Source organism: Zea mays, chromosome 5 (assembly GCF_902167145.1).
Source record: "Zea mays cultivar B73 chromosome 5, Zm-B73-REFERENCE-NAM-5.0, whole genome shotgun sequence".
NCBI lineage: Eukaryota > Viridiplantae > Streptophyta > Magnoliopsida > Poales > Poaceae > Zea > Zea mays.
The window spans coordinates 151,488,515-151,505,546 of NC_050100.1; the positions used below are offsets into that span (position 1 = coordinate 151,488,515).

Consider the following 17,032-nt stretch of genomic DNA (forward strand, 5'->3'; position numbering starts at 1 on the left):
CTGGTGCTCTCGCAATCTCTGCAATACCATCCTCAAATGATCTGCATGCTTTTCTTCACTTTGAGAATAAACCAGAATGTCATCAATGAATACCACCACGAACTTATCAAGATAATCCATGAATACACTGTTCATCAAGTTCATAAAGAATGCTGGCGCATTGGTCAAACCAAAAGACATCACTGTGAACTCATATAAACCATACTTGGTAATGAATGCCGTCTTCGGAATGTCCGAAGGTCGGATCCTGAGCTGATGATAACCTGACCTCAGATCGATCTTGGAGAACACACTGGCTCCTCTCAACTGGTCGAACAGATCTTCTATTCTGGGCAAAGGATACTTGTTCTTGATCGTGACCTCATTCAAAGCTCTATAATCGATGCACATCCTCTTAGTGCCATCTTTCTTCTCCACAAACAAGACAGGGGCGGCCCAAGGCGAAGTGCTTGGCCGGATGTAACCTTTCTCTGACAGCTCATCAATCTGCTTCTTAAGCTCAACCAACTCTGGTCCAGATATTCTGTAAGCTCTCTTAGAGATGGGGGCGGTTCCAGGAAGAAGCTCTATAGCAAACTCAACCTTCCGCTCTGGTGGCATACCCGGTAAATCCTTTGGAAACACATCTGGGAATTCAGACACAACCTTAATACTCTCAATTGGGTCTGCTTCACTGCTATCGACAGCTATCTGATAACAACTTCCTTTCTTTGGCTCAGGCGGGACTAACTCGGTCACCACTTCCTCTCCTAGTGGGGACACCAACTTGATTGTCCTTTTATCACAACTGATAACTGCCTGATACTTATCTAGCCAATTCATCCCTAGGATGACATCTATTCCCTGAGTACCCATTACTATAAGGTTGGCGGGAAATGCTATCCCCCTTATTTTCACACTTATATTCAAACAAATGCTATCAGCTCGAATTCTACCACCGGCTGAGTCAATTTGAATGGGGGTTAACATGGTAGTAGTTGGAAGATTATGTGCTTCTACCCATGATGCAGTAATGAAAGAATGTGTTGCTCCAGTATCAAATAACACTTCTGCAATATGGGAGTCGACTGGGAACATACCTACTATCATGTCGGGGGTCTCCTGAACTGCTTCAGCTTCCAAGTGGTTCAATCTTCCATGATTATAGCGCGGCTGAGAGCGATTGCCTGCTCCAGGCTGAGACACATTCTGCTTTGCTGGGGCATTGGGGCCTGACTGCTGCTGGGCTGCCTTCTTCGGACATTGCATCACCCAGTGGCCTTGCTCTCCACAGTGGAAACATGCTCTGTTTCCAACCTGAGCTGGTGCTGCCTGACTGTTCTGCTGATTTGCTGGGGCAGGAAGACGAGGTGTTTGCTGATTCTGCTTTTGAAACTGACCTCCTGACTGATTGCTCTGACGGTTCTGGTACTGATGCTGAGGATACTGCCTTTGGAACTGCTGATACTGCTGACGCTGCTGATGCTGCTGAGATGGACGCTGGTTCTGCCTGAACTGCTGAGGTTGATTGCCTGAGAAACGGGGACGGCTGCTGCTTCCAGGCTGGGGTCCACTGATCTTGCGCTTACGATCTTCCATCTCCTTGCGCTTCCTTTCTGTCATGATTGCTCTGTCAATCAGGTGCTGGAATGTCGGGAAGGTGTGATTCATCAGCTGATACTGCAGAGGGTCAACCAAGCCTCTCAGGAAACGGTACTGTCGCTTGGCGTCGGTGTTGACATCTTCAGGAGCATAGCGAGACAATTGCAGAAACCTGTCTCGATACTCACTGACAGATGATGACCCTTGCTTAAGGGCCAGGAACTCCTCCTTCTTCACTGTCATCAGACCTGCAGGCACATGGTACTGACGAAAGCTACCTCGGAATTCTTCCCAGGTAATGGTGTCGGGGTTGGCATGGGTGGCGAGGTAAGACTCCCACCATGACTGGGCTGCTCCTCTCAACAGACGGGGACCATACAAGACTTTCTCCCGGTCATCGCACTGAGCGGTATGCAACTCCCGCTCCACAGTGCGCAGCCAATCTTCAGCATCCATGGGGTCAGAAGAGTGAGCGAACGTTGGTGGATGACCTCTCATGAATTCAGCACGCTTGTCTCTAGGCATCTGAGGCATCTGAGGCTGGGGTGGTGCTTGCTGCTGTTGCTGCTGCTGCTGCTGCTGAATGGCGGCCAGAGTCTGACCGATGGCTTGAACTGCCTGAGTCTGCATCAGAAACATCTGCTCGATCGACATCGGGGGCGGGGGCGGCAGGTGCTGCTGCTGGGGCACCTCATCCTGCGGAGCGGCTCGCTCCTGCTGAGCACGCCTTCCTCCTCTACGCCTGTTCTCTGACATCTGCAGAACGCAACCACACATCAGAACTGATCTGGCAAAGCTTGCAGCATAAGAAAAGAGTATAGAATTCTCCAACAGCACTGAACAGATGAGCATCTTCACTGATCTCCAACACAGACCACACAGCTTCTCAGATAAAGAGGAAAGGAGAATAATGGGTTTCCCAACTATATAACTAACTTTATTGACATAGTATGTAAACCAAAATGCAGGGGATACCCACACTCTGGTGACAATCATTACAAAGATCCAAATCAAACATAGTTCATCATGACAAACATAAATGCACAGGATATAGCAAACTACCCTGTCTAACTAAAACTAACTAAGACCGAGACTAACGCTAAGACTGAAGCTTCCATGTATATATTTATTTCGTATTAATTACAAGATCCAACTCTAACGATCTATGGTTCTAGGTTTATCTTGGTCTTGCAGGCGGGATTGCCATAAGACTGGTGTCCACGCTGAGGTGAGCGGTACGGGTGCTGAGTCCCAACGGGAGCGGGGGAACCACCGTCCAGAAAACGACGTTCCGCGCGCTCAGCCCGCAGCAGGGCGATCTCAGCACGAGCCCTACTCAGCTCGTCTAATGCATGGTCCAGCTCCGTGTTTAGCACGGCGGCTAGGTTGACTGTGCTGCTCAACCTAGGATTGCCCTCACCGACGGGTGAGACAATCACGCCTCCTGTGCTGCCAGATGAACGGCGGGGGTAATACTTCAGGTCAAGACCGTCAGCTGCCCCACCGAAAACCGAGCAGTAGTGCGAAAGCGCACGCCGTGCAGCATCTTGCATGGCTGCCTCAGCTGAGTCCCGCTCAGAGATAGAATAGTGCTCTGAACAGGCCTCTGCACCCTGGAGACTGTCCTCCGGGCAGCGCACCAAGCAAGTTGCCTCCCAGCGGTCCGGGTAGACCCCGCGACTATGCTGGTAGACCACACAGCGATACTCGACGGACCAAGTATGCCGGTCAAATGCCCGACGTAGCAGGGTGTCGAGCGCATCATGGAAGTGACACCCGCGAGCAGCGTCGCGAGTGATGGGTCGAGCAACCCATCCTTCCGGCTCAGGGTTAGCAGAGAAGTCGGTGTCGTGGCTCGAGCTGTCGTCGCCTCCTCCGTCGTCTGGGTCTCCTCCAGCAGCTACTCCAGAGGCTGGGGCGCCCAGTGGTGGTGCAGGGGGCGGCTCCAGAGGAGGCACAGGGGAGCAGCTCCTCACAGACTCTATCTCCTGGTGGAGCGAGAAGGAAGAGCTCTGCTGCTCCTGTCGTCGACGTTCCTGCTCCTCACGCAGGCGATGGTGTAGTCTCTCCAAGTGGCTGGACTGTCCGGCCACAGGACGGCGAAGCGGACGCTCAGCAAGGCGGGAGGGTAAGAAGGGGATGACTGACTTTCGTGCAGTGTGTCTAAGTCGAGCCATCTACAAAAGACATCGCAAGCAAAAGGGTGAGAACAGAATTAATATGACCAGCAAGTAATGAATCATAAATAAATGAAGGATCAGAATAAAACATAATTTTCAGCAAGGTATAATATGTAGTAGAACATAGGTTTGGTCAGTAGGACCAACTTTTGAAGGGATGTCAAAGTCAAGGAAGAGACAGAGGTCTATAATCCTTAGAACGGCCATTCTACTCTAGGTTAGCGGTCCTACAGTCAGCACGGCTTTGATACCACTTATGTCACACCCGGTTTTAGAAGGCAAACCGAATGCGAACCATGTACGTGCCAGGATCAGTTATTCACGTACACAGCAGTTACATAACATGGACATCATCACACAGTGCTCAAAATAGTATTAATAAGGGAAATAGTCGATTACATCATACGTCTGAGACGTCCATATAGTTCTTACAATAAATCAAAGTGCGGAAAAGAAACGTAGATAACGCGGCCTTCACAGGCAGCCGACTGGGGGTTGCCGCTAACCCACACCTAGAACTCGTCGTAATCTTGGAACTCCTGGAAGTCTCCTTCCACAGCTTCATCTTCTCCTGAGCAGTGGTTGCAATGCTGACAACCTGGGGGGGGGTTTGGTGTGTAGAGCAAGGGTGAGTACACATCAACATACTCAGCAAGCATCCTGTTTGGCTGTAGTGGACTAGCTTTATGTGGGGATAAGTCAAGCAGTTGCTTTTAGTTGGTCAGATTATTATTTACTAGTAGAAAGCCAAGTTTTAGCATTAACCCAAGTTATTAACCCGATGTACCCTTTCCAAACGGAAAGAATACCACTTACCAGCACCATAGTCATAACCAAAACCATCAATCTCATTGCCACCTGTAAACCAAAAGGTCTCTTATCAAGTACCACTAATCACTGGAGCTCCCTTGGCCGCTCATAACCGCGAGCACGGCTGATATATCAGTTTCATAACACTCTGCAGAGGTTGTGCACTTTACCCACAAGCCGTGATTCCCTCTCTGGCCCGGGCTTGCAAGACCCTTATTCACTCCCGAGGTGAATGGCCAAGGATTCACTACGAAGCCTTTACAAAGATTCCCCGGGGCTGTAGCCACCCGTTAGGTTTCCTAAATGCACCGCACTCCTCCCCAAGGGACAAATCAACCTTGGCAGAGCGAGCCGCATACACCGAGCCCCATTGACGGCACGACGGCTAAGTGAACTACACCCCGGATCCTCTAATTATTCAGCTAAGGGCACCCCATTCCACCCTCATGGTTGCACTGTTTTCCCGGGCGGTCATCCATAGAACAGGTCCTTACGGAGAGGCACTCGAGAAACCGCTCGAGCCCCCTTGAATACCACAAGTGCAACATCATAATAAGAGAAGGGAAAACAGCGTATCATAGATAATCACATCATGTTCATTGATTAGAGTTGAGCAATAGCATCAGACTAAGTAGTAATAATCCGACCCAAATAGGTAAACAAGGACATGGATAACAAAAGCTAGTCAATCCTTAGGTATAAATGTGTAATGCGGGAGGTGAATTAAAGAATGAATAGGACAGAGATAGGTCAAAGGACACTTGCCTCCACCAAACGACTGCTGCTCAGGGGCTTCTCCTGCGAATTCCTCGGGCTCTTCGACCGGATCGTTCTCTATGCGAGCGCAAACACACATACATACATCCACATATTTAATACAAAAGAACAGTACACCATATAAGATAACAAATAAAGCGAATATGCATCAAGTATGACGTTCGATAACGCATTTGTTATGGTTAGAAAGAAACGGGAAAGGTCTCGCGGGGGGTTAAATTTTATACACTAATGACACAATTGGTTTTTTAACAACATAATTCTGTTATATATATTTATATATATGATGGAAACCTAATCACTTTTAGTTGATCAACATTGCACAGGGTAAACAATTAACTACGTGAATCCATAACATAACGGAATTTTAAATTAAACTTCCTATTTTCCCATAGCATGAACAGTGATTAGCCTACTTAAAATACAGTAATTATGATCACAGAAAGTAAATAAAATTAAATAAAAAAAAATAAAAAACAGAAGGGGGGGGGGGCGGTTGAACCGGCCCTAGGGCGGTTGAACCGGCCCTAGGCGGGGCGCGGGCGCGGGCGGGGCTGGCCGGGCGGCTGAGCCGCTGAGCCGGCCGGTTGAACCGGCGGCCAGGCGGGCGCGCGGGGGGGGGGGGGGTCGGGCTGGGGAGGGCGGGCGGCGCAGGGGGCGGCCGAGCCGGCCGAGCAGGGGGCGGGCGGCCGAGCCGCAGGGCGCGCAGGGGCGCGGGGCAGGGCGCGGGGCAGGGCGCGGGGCAGGGCGCGGGACGGCCGAGCGGCCGAGCCGGCGGGGTGGGGCGGGCGGCCGAACCGGCCATGGGGCCGAGCGGCGAGGGGAAGGGGAGGGAGGAGAGGGGAGAGAGGGAGAGAGGGAGGAGGGGGGGGCTTACCGGCGTCGGGGATCGACGGCGAGGGGCGGCCGGCGGCAGGGGGCGGCGCGGCAAGCAGGGGGCGGCGGCGGCTACCTAGGGCAGGGGGCGGGTAGGGGGGAGGGGCGGCGGCTTAGGTGGGGAGGGAGAAAATGAGGGGGGGGAGAGGGAGAGGGTTAGGGAATAAGGGAAAGAGGGGGGGGGGCGGCTGGGCCTTCCAGGCCCAAGAGGGGGGGCGCGCAGGGGCCTGGGCCGGCCGGGGTCGGCCCACGGCGCGGGAGGGAGAGAAAAAGAGGAGAGAAAAAGAGAGGGAGAAAAAAAAAGAAAGAAAAGATCTTCTCCGCATTTTCGAAATCCGATCTTTCTACATGAATGCAATTGCGCTTTCAAAGCAATCAAAGGAAATGCAAGGTTCGGCATGGTGCATCAAACAACATAAAGTATTTAGGGTTTTTCCTTACACGGGAATTCCAAACCGAATCCCGCTTAGAACTTTGAAAAAGGGTCAAGGTTTAGCGAAGGGAAAAAGAAAAGGAAAAGGTAACGCCCGAATTTTGGCGAGTAAAGAAAAGAAAAAAAATTCAACTGCAAAAATTCGGGGCGTTACACTCCCCTACTGCCCTTGCCCCTTTCGGGTAAGGTAGTCCTCCACTAGCTTTCCTAATTAGTCAGCCAAGGGCGTCCATAAACCCTTGTGGTGGCACGTGTTTCTCAAGTTAAGCTCTATGTTCCAATTAACATTTAATGATCTTTTCATGAACATAAATGAAATAACAACATAACTGGAACATAGATATAATGAAATATTAACCCAAAACCATATAAAGCAGTAGCAGAACTACCCAAGGGATTCAGGGGTAAACAAGGTATTCAGGATAAACAAACTAGGGTGACCTATTGGGTCCCATCAAAATTAACCTATGCAGATCATTATGATTAATTAGAACATGAGTGGGTAAAAGAAGTGATCAAGGGCACAACTTGCCTGGCACTTGAGATTCCAGGTACCAACTTGCTTTTTTAGATGACACGTGTCCTCGTGCTAGTCGTAGCAATACAAGCAAACATGGTATGGATAAAATTAACATCACACCAAACATAAGAACAAACTGAGTAATAATGATCTACGCGCTGCTACGAGCTCGTGGGAACGAGAACCACTAAGATCGGAGTTACGATTATTAAGTTACGATTTTCTGAAGTTATTTAATGCCTAAAATAGAGTTATTCCTGTGAATAATTTTAAATCAAGTTTCATTGTAAGACAAAGATACAGAGTGATAAACAATATTTAAACAAAATAAATTCCACTGGAATGAATCGATTTGGGGTTATATATTTTAAGTTATAAATTTCTGAAGGTTTTATGCAATTAAAACAAGATTAAGTACTAGATAAATTTTAATGAGTCTTTCATGTCAGAACAGTGGCACAAATAGATAGACAATAATATTATGAAAATTTAGGAACTGGAATGGAGTAATTTGGAGTTCATATGCATTTTCTATGAATTATTGAAGTTCTAGCAATTATTTTCCTATTAAAAACCCATTTATAAATTATTTTCTCTAGTTTTATAAGGTTCTGGACTGGGCGCACTATTCTGTGAAAGACCAGGGGCTATTTCGTATATTTCTCCAAGACTCATACCCACCACGCGCGTGGATGGCGGGTTTATTTTAAAGTTAGCGAGGGGCTCTTTTGCATATCTGCTCAGCTGAAGGGGTATGAGTCAATCAGGGTCGTCCGATCAAAAGCCAAGGGCCCAGATTAGATTGCGAATCCCGTGAATCGGTGCGCGCTACTGGCCGCCAGATCATGGATCTACGGTCAGTATTTAATGGGACGTGATCCAATATGGGCCATCCGATCTGCCCAACGGTTCGGATCCAATCACCGAAAGGGGTACTCCTACATCTATTCCCAGCCCTTCATCACTGGATCAACGGTCATCGACACGTCGTCCCGATCCCCAGTCGCACGAGGCGGCGCCGCCCAGGTGCAGCGGTGGTCCACTGCCGGAATTACACCAAGCGGCGTCAGGGAGCGACAATCCCCGGTCCAAGACCCGATACACGGTATGGAGATCAATTCGAATAAGTTACACGGATACCTACCGATGATTATGTGCCCAGGGATCCGTACCTCTAGGTTTAGCGGCACCGCGGCTACAGAGCAGCACCGGTGAGAAATTCCCATTCGCCCATGGCGTCCTGAGCTCTGATTCGACTTCGATTACCATCCCCACATGCTGACGAATCGATCAAGACACATCCGAGGACACCGGGCGACCCCCAGCTGTGAGGTTTCGGTGGCGGCCATCTCCTGCTTCTCTCTGCGCTCCCTGATCTCCTTCTTGGTTCATCAATGGTGGAGGAAGAGGATCACGCCACAGTTTTATAGACGGGGATGAGTACATCCATGGCCGGCCCGACCCCGAGATAATCGCTGGATTGGAGAAGTCCGCGGCGAAATCGGCGGAAGACAGCGCGGTTCTGTTAAGCTCACGATTTCAGCCCCGCGAGGAAGACGGCCCGGTAATGTGTGACAACGAGGCCCCACACGTCATAGGGTTTAGTGGTGCGGCTGTTCAGGGCGACTAACAAGAGAGGCCCACCCGACAGAGTCGCATGCACGCCGAGCTAGGAGGAAAATGGCTGGAGAAGTGGGCTGCGCTGGGTTAATGGGCCGAATTGCGCGAACCAGGCCCATTAGCTGGGTTATTCCTTTTTCTTTTATGTTTTATCTCCTATTTTCCAAATTCATGTGTTCAAATGAATTTGAATTTAATTGTTTGGACTTCATACTTTTAAGTATTAGGTAAAATTATCTTATGAATAATCTTATGTCATTATTACTTGTTTACTGTTATGATTAGTAGCCACTTTCCAATCTTCCATTCTCTTTCTCCAAGTTATGAATTGTGAATTAGGTATTACTGTATTTCTATTAATATTATTATTACTATTATTAAATGCACACACAATTAAAACTCAGCATGATGCACATGTATTATTTTAGTGTCATTTGTTTTAACTACTCATTCTTATTTATAGTTATTCTCTTTATAATGATTAGATGGCACACAAAATAAGAAGATCAACTATATTCTCATTGTACACATTTTTGGGTATTACAGCGAGGGACGAGTGTGGGGCACGGGCGGGGCTCTAAGAAGGGAGCTAGGCGCGTGGGCGGGCGACATGGCCGAGAAACCCGGCGACGTGCGCGAGTGCGCACTCGCTGGTCCACGGTGGGCGCGGGGAGGTCGGACCTAACAGGGCAGGCCCACGGCGCAGAGAGAGGAAAGGGGGACGCACGGGGCAACGGCTCAGCGCCTGGCAGAACGGGCCCGCGAGGCAGAGAGAGAAGGAGCGCGCGAGTGAAGAAACCAGCGCCGACAGGTCGGCCCCACTAGGCAGCGAGCGGGAGAGGGAGGGCGCACGGGAGAGAGAGCTGCCGCTGACAGGAGGGGTCCACCTGTCAGGCGGCACGGGCGCGCGGGCGCCCGACCTGGCTGGTCCGAGTTGGGCCGGCTGCGCTGCATTCACTACACGACGGTTCACTTACAACGACCTACAGTTGGTTGCTAAAACGACCTTCAGCGACCTACGGTTGGTCGCTAAAAACTTTTAGCGACCCATAAGGATGGTCGCTGTAAGTGCCGTCGCTAAAGGCTTTAGCGACCGACATCTTTTTAGCGACCGACCGTCTGTTGCTAATATTGTATATTTAGCGACCAACCGTGGGTTGCTGTACTATAGATTTAGCAACCAACCGTAAGTCGTCATACTATACATTTAGCAACCAACAGAAAGTCGCCCTTTTACATTTGATATTAATAATAATATACATTTAATTAAGCACCACAAATCACAGATTTTTATACACAAATCATAAAGACATACAAAGTTAATCAGTATACCACAATCATAGATCCATCACATAAACACAAAAGCACCACAATTATATATTCACAAAAGCATCACAATTATAATATCATTCACAACTAGATCATTTACAGAGAGCTAGCTAGATCATTCACAAAAGCTCCAGAGATGATCAGTCACAAAAGCACCACAGTGACATCACTCCAGCTTGAAGCAGTTCAAAAGCCCACAACTACATCATTAATGTTTTATATCACTCCAGCTATTGTTCAAAAGCCCACAACTACATCACTCTAGCTGCTCCAGAGCTGATCAGTCACAAAAGCACCAAAGCTACACTAATGCTTCAAGCAGTTCAAAAGCCTTCAGACAACCACTCCAGCTTCTTGTATCCTCCTGTTTTAAGGTACAAGCTTTCTTTGTCCAGAACACCCTAGAAAAAAGTACATCAAATTAGTATATTGTTGCTACATTTGCAAATAAAAATACAGTTTTGATGCCTTATCTACCTCCACTAGGCGGTGTTGCAGCCTTATGCACCAACTTCAGCTGGTGCAATCAAGGTTAATCATCATTAAGTTGATGGCTCATATAAATCTAAACATAAACAAGATAAGATATAGACTATTACTTTCTTGTACGGCCATGCAACTGACATCATGTAAGCATCAGCCATATACTGATCGCATTTTGATTAGGGAAACATATTGGTCACCTAAAATGGGGCAATAACCCTTTTTCTTGCTCCACACCTTTGTGTCACTATATGTGTGGAGAAACCAATTCACACTTATGTGCACGAAGATTTGTAAGTCAAATCATGAATATAGAGTCCAAATCAGACCGCAGCTACCAAGAATTTTTTGCATAAACACATGCCCAAGTAAAGAAGAGTCAAAATTGATTGGCCCAGCCTTTTAGGGTATTACAGTGCACAATGTTTCAGTATTTTAGACTGCACTACTGTAATATCACAGGAATTACAAATGGAGCATTCAATACTACTAGTACAATGACCTTGCGTTGCGACGACACACAAATTATTCAATAAAATATTAGTGGACAACAATTACATGAAAACGAACAATTGGCTTAACACAAAAAAATCTTGAATAAACCCGTGTGATGGTGATTGCTCTACTTACTTGGAAGTACTTAGTAAGGGCCTTAGACTTTCCTGCCCGCTTGAAGTGCCTTTTGGGTCAATTACATAGCTCACCTGCAAAATAAGATGTCAAATATACTATCACATAACCATCCCAAAGGATAAACCAGGATCACCAAACACACAATACTACCACAGATCTCACTGCACATGTGGAAGAAGACATGACCAAAGCAGTATCACTCTTCCTTCAATGCCACGCAAAATGTCACTTATTTGTTCTGAACTATCTATTCCAGTGATCTTGCAGGAGCTGCAAAAAGATCGATCACAAACAGTTAAAACATTTGTTTGAAAGGAAATTAGGATAAGCTTCCTAGTGCTCAAGCCATTGCAGTAACAATGAATGCAATGAGAAACCTAAGAAAAATTGGGTGGACTTGTTTAGAACCAGAGAGTAGTAGCACAAACATCATCCCAATTATAAAAACAGTTATCCGTCACGAACAGTGAAACATTTGTTGGTAAGGAAAGCAGGATAAGCTTCCTAGTGCTGAAGCCATTGCAGTAACAATGAATGCAATGAGAAATTCTAAGAAAAAACGGTTATTGTTATTTTTATGCCATTTTGTATTTATAATTAGTTGGATGAATCACATACATAGAAACGTACCTAATAAGCCTAGCTTTGGCTGCAGCACAGTCAGCCCCTCCATCCTTCTTATCAACGTCATTAACAAAAAGCTTCTTTGTAGGCCTCCTTGTAGGTGATGTGCACGACCTAAAACCAATTGGTTATACTCAAGGTACACAAACAAGCAAGTGATATGAATCAGAAATAATCGAAGAAATGAAGTGTTTGTTGATTTAACCTTTTCTTTGTAGCACTTTGCTAGGTCTAAAGCATTGGATAATTTATTACTGGTGAATCCGCGGGAGGAACCAGCTCACTCGTAAGTTTGCTTTTGCTGGCTGCAACTGGTGCCTGTGATTTTGAACATATGTTTGAGACAATAGTAAATTCAACAGAAAAAAGAAGCATTTTAGTTCTTCGCTAATGGGTGCAAAAATTAGCTGATCTTATCAACATCAATGTTTCTATTGCTCTCTGGCGTAGTTGGCATCCTAGCATCAAGTATTACTGGCACAGAATGTGATGTGGCTGATGCATGAGTAGCATCTAATCCTGTTGATGGAGAAGTCAAAGGCAAGCAGGAATCTCTGGTTGTGGCTGATGTATCGCTATGCCATCGATGACAAAGAAATTCATACACTCGAGCATCTGAGTATTTTATGTTCTCTAGCTATTCCATGCATGGGTGACCACATCAACATTGTATAGGCCATACTGCATATGTCCTTTCCTTTCCTACTTAGAAAAAGAATATGGGTCTAATTACTTGGTGCCTGCCCACTAATACTTACTAATAGCCTGTGACCCAAACCTAGTACCAACAAATACCTCCTTTCAACAGAAAAGTTTGGATCCTACACTATTTTCTCATGCATCTAGCTTATGCCCGACATAGTACTCTTAAAGTCACAACTTATGCCAAAAGGGCATCTCTGCGGCTCTTTTAGTGTGTGAGTAGGCAAGCTCTAGGTAGGTCTTTGTTTCCTTTGTTGTCCTTTCTTTTTTTTCATGTAGGTGATTCTGGTACGCAGGTATTTACTAAAGCTGTAATAGCAGCTCCAAACAAAATTAGTACAAGCACAACATATTACATGGTACAAAGTAGAATTAATGTCTATAATTTAGAGAAATTTACAGTGTGCATATAGACTTTTATTTTTAAGCTAAATTAGTGGAGGCTCAAAGAGGCAGAAAACAAAGTTGTATGAATCTAAGATGAACCTAGGATGTAGAAGGAACCAAAGGAATCCGAGAATAAAATGATGAAACAGTGTGTATATGTATATAGTATAGGTTATGAGCAGGTTTATGTCTATCTGTTTGTTGTAGGATCCTAGTGCACATTGATAACCACAGTTTTAGAAAGATTCACGATGTCTCCAGATTAGCTGGTGGCGCCTCTTGATCTTGCTACAACGCCTTCCTGTCCCGTGTCTCCTCCATGTGATAGGTCTGGAGGTGTTGAGGACACTGGTCTCATCTCACTGCTTCTGGGGCTGCAACAACGAAAGGAGTGGCAAAAACCCAAATGCCTTGACGCCTTTGCATATGAATCAAATTACCTGTCAAGGCAATATGTGCTTGTAGTGATGTGGTGAATCAAATTACCTAACCGGCCACTGCCAATTCTTGTCACTTTGTCTTCTCTGTTTTTGAAGTTCTTGTTTTAGTAGGCTCTATGGTTTGACGTATCTCAGAATTTTCATGTAATTTTCTCCTTTTTTAATCATTTCTTTTGGGCATAAATTTCCATGGTCCTCAACGCAGCAGAACCATCCCTGCCAAATCATATCATTCTTTTTCTCCTGTGAATGAATCGACACCTCTATGGGTTCTCTCTCCAACACTAGTGATAAGCAATCTTCAGCAGGTATATAGCAATGTGTTTCTGCACAACTGCAGAGTTCGAAGGGCCATTTTCAATTGGGTGCTTGGCATTCTCATGAAACATATGATTTTGCACAGCATTGACTCCATCCTGAACGACACTGTCCTAAGGTTGTGTCTGAACAGCATCTTGCAATCCACTGCGGCCTAAAACTTCAACTTTGACTGAAAAATAATTGTGATAAAATGGAGAAGACTGATGGATGACGTAAACAAGAAAGTGCTTCGCGTATTTTGAATTGCTACACCAGAACCGATGGAATTAATACTCCCAACCTCAGCTAAAGCATATCATCATCACAGTCTAAGCAAAACCCCAAAGACTGATAAAGAAATCGACGGTTGCAAATATGAATAACATGTCCTAATCCTTGGTCGAGGTCGTGAAGAAACAGGAGATGAAGAGAAGGGAAACTAACCTAACCTGCTGCTAGACGCTCGCTCCCAAGCCTGGCAAGAGCAGGTTCAGCCTCGAGGACACCTTTCCTTGCCGCTCGATGGAGAGTGGCGGGGCGTCCGCGCACTGGCGACGACGAGGGGGGACAGGGCCAGGCCGGTGGCACACCAGTGTCGAGGAGGCCTGCTCAATCGCGTCCTGCAGCAAGCTCCCTGTCGTTCTCCTCTAGCTTAGCGTTCGCACTGCGCAGCTTCATGCCCTCCACCGCGAACACATCAGCCCTCTCCTCTCCGCGGCCAAGGGGCGGTGTGGTGTCGTCGACGAGCGGCGGGATGGGGCCGCGATGGGGCAGAGCCGCAGAGGTGACGGCGGCTGCGCTTGTGGTGTGGTGCGTGGAATAGGGTTTTGTTTGTTTAGTAGGCCTTTAGATGGGCTTTGGTGAGTAAATAAGAAACATAAAAAATCACGTACCCCTATAGCGACCCACCATCAGTCACACACTTACCTCTATAGCGACTGACCATAAGTCGTTAAATTTCTAGACTTTTAGCGACCCACAGAGCGTCGATATAAACGCATTTAGCGACCAACCGTCGATCCATAACTTTTAGCGACCAACCGTCGGTCCCTAATAAGGGTCGCTAAAAATCAACCGTCGTGTAGTGATTTCCCTTTTTATTTTTCTCTGGATTTTCTAATTCCTTTTCTATTTCTTTTCTATAGGGTTTTCAATTCCAAATTCCAATTAGGTTTCAAATTCAAATAAATTCAAACATGTGCAACACTTCAAAGAATGTTTTAAGCTCAGCATGATGCAACATGTCATGACTCATAATGTTTTGGCAAAAATAAATAATTAAACCCCCTAACTTTAAGCTAATTCTACTTAAAAGGGAAAAAAGGGAGAGAGAATCTAGAGAGAGATAGAACCTAGAGTGAGAGAGAGAAGAGTAACACATGAATTTGGGTGATAATTAGAAAGAAATTTGATACCCCCAAATTCAGGGTGTTACAGACCTATCCCCCTTAAAATAATCTCGCCCTCGAGATTCAGGGCTGGCTAGAAAAGAGCTCAGGGTACTTGGCTTTCAAATCATCCTCTCTTTCCCAGGTTGCTTCTTCTTCCGAGTGACCCGATCTGCTATCTCCAGAATTTGAGTTGGCTTCTCAATATAAGTCAGATCTTCTTGAACTTCAAGATCCTCTGCTGGCAACTGCTCTTCTGACACTCTTAAGCATTTCTTCAATTGATATACATGGAACACATCGTGTACAGCTGACAGATTCTCTGGTAAACTGAGTTGATAAGCCACTTCTCCACGTCTTGCTTGAATCTGATATGGTCCTATATATCGAGGTGCTAGCTTGCCTTTGACTCCGAATCTTTTGATTCCTCTGATTGGTGACACCTTCAAGTAGACATAGTCTCCTACTTCAAAACTCAGTTCTCTTCTTCGGGTGTCAGCATAGCTTCGCTGTCTGGACTGCGCTGCCTTCAAATTCTCTCGAACCATTCTGATGTTCTCTTCGGCTTCAAGCAAAATTTCTGGATCGAACACCTATCTTTCACCAGGTTGGTCCCAATGCAATGGAGTTCTGCAATTCCTCACATAGAGCGCTTCGAATGGTGACATCTTCAGACTGGCTTGGTAGCTGTTGTTGTAAGAGAATTCTACATATGGTAATCTCTTGTCCCAACCCATCTTGTCTTGCAAAGCACAAGCTCTCAACATATCATCTAGAATCTGATTGGTTCTCTCTGTTTGACCATCTGTCTGCGGGTGATAAGCTGAGCTCAACTTCAAGTGTGTGCCTAATGCTTCATGCAACTGCTGCCAAAAATGAGAGGTGAACTGGGTACCTCTATCTGATACTATCTTCTTTGAAACGCCATGCAAGCACACAATCTGAGCCATGTATAGTTTGGCCAACACTGCACTATTGTAGGTGGTCTTGACTGGTATGAAATGGGCCGCCTTTGTCAAACGGTCCACTACTACCCAGATGTAGTCATAACCAGTACGAGTGCGAGGCAAACCTACTATAAAATCCATTCCAATCTCATCCCATTTCCACTAGGGAATCTGCAACGGTTGCAACAAACCTGCAGGTCTCTGATGCTCTGCTTTAATCCTCTAACAACTGTCACATACAACCACATACTTTGCTATCTCCCTTTTCATACCGTACCACCAGAATCTTTTCTTTAGGTCTTGGTACATCTTCTCACTACCCGGGTGTATAGAGTATGCTGTCTCATGAGCTTCCTTGAGAATCAGTTCTCGGATCGATTTGATGTCAGGAACACACAGTATGTCCTTGAACCATACCACTCCTTCTGCATCTTCACGGAAATCCTTGCCTTTCCCATCTATGATCAGCTGCCGGATCTCGTTGATCTTCTCATCATCCTTCTGACCTTTCCTAATGTCTTGCTCTAGAGTGGGTTCCAACTCAATCGTCACCCCTTGGGTGTTGTTTAGAAATCCGAGACTCAATCTGTCGAACTCCTTCGATAGCTCATACGGCATCAGGTGAGCTGCCAACATATTAACTTGACTCTTTCTGCTTAGAGTATCTGCAACCACATTTGCTTTGCCTAGGTAATAATGAATCTCCAGCTCATAATCTTTGATCAATTCTAGCCATCTTCGCTGTCTCATGTTTAGCTCTGACTGGGTGAATATATATTTGAGGCTCTTTTGATTCATGTAGATATCACACTTCTGCCCATAAAGATAATGTCTCCAGGTCTTCAATGCATGAATCACTGCTGCTAACTCTAGATCATGAGTAGGATAATTCTTCCCATGAATCTTCAACTATCGGGGCGAGTATGCCACTACTCTCCCTTCCTGCATCAACACACATCCCAGTCCGGTGTACGAAGCATCGCAATATACTGAGAATGGCTT

The 17,032-nt window shown here is 46.3% G+C and overlaps 1 long non-coding RNA gene across 3 annotated transcripts; it reads right to left on the bottom strand.

The window, feature by feature from the left end:
* Positions 1 to 10,145: 10,145 nt before the first annotated feature.
* LOC103627037 (uncharacterized) lies at positions 10,146 to 12,265 on the bottom strand. Of its 3 annotated transcripts, XR_004849585.1 has the most exons (6): positions 12,072 to 12,265; positions 11,873 to 11,980; positions 11,393 to 11,512; positions 11,240 to 11,313; positions 10,604 to 10,643; positions 10,146 to 10,527 (listed from the first exon to the last, which is right to left on the bottom strand). It is a non-coding gene; the product is annotated as an uncharacterized lncRNA (long non-coding RNA). The 3 variants fall into 3 exon arrangements; XR_553329.3 differs by lacking the exon at positions 10,604 to 10,643 and having other exon boundaries at positions 10,150 to 10,527; positions 12,072 to 12,262; XR_553331.3 differs by lacking the exons at positions 10,146 to 10,527; positions 10,604 to 10,643 and adding an exon at positions 10,832 to 10,856 and having other exon boundaries at positions 12,072 to 12,263.
* Positions 12,266 to 17,032: the final 4,767 nt, after the last annotated feature.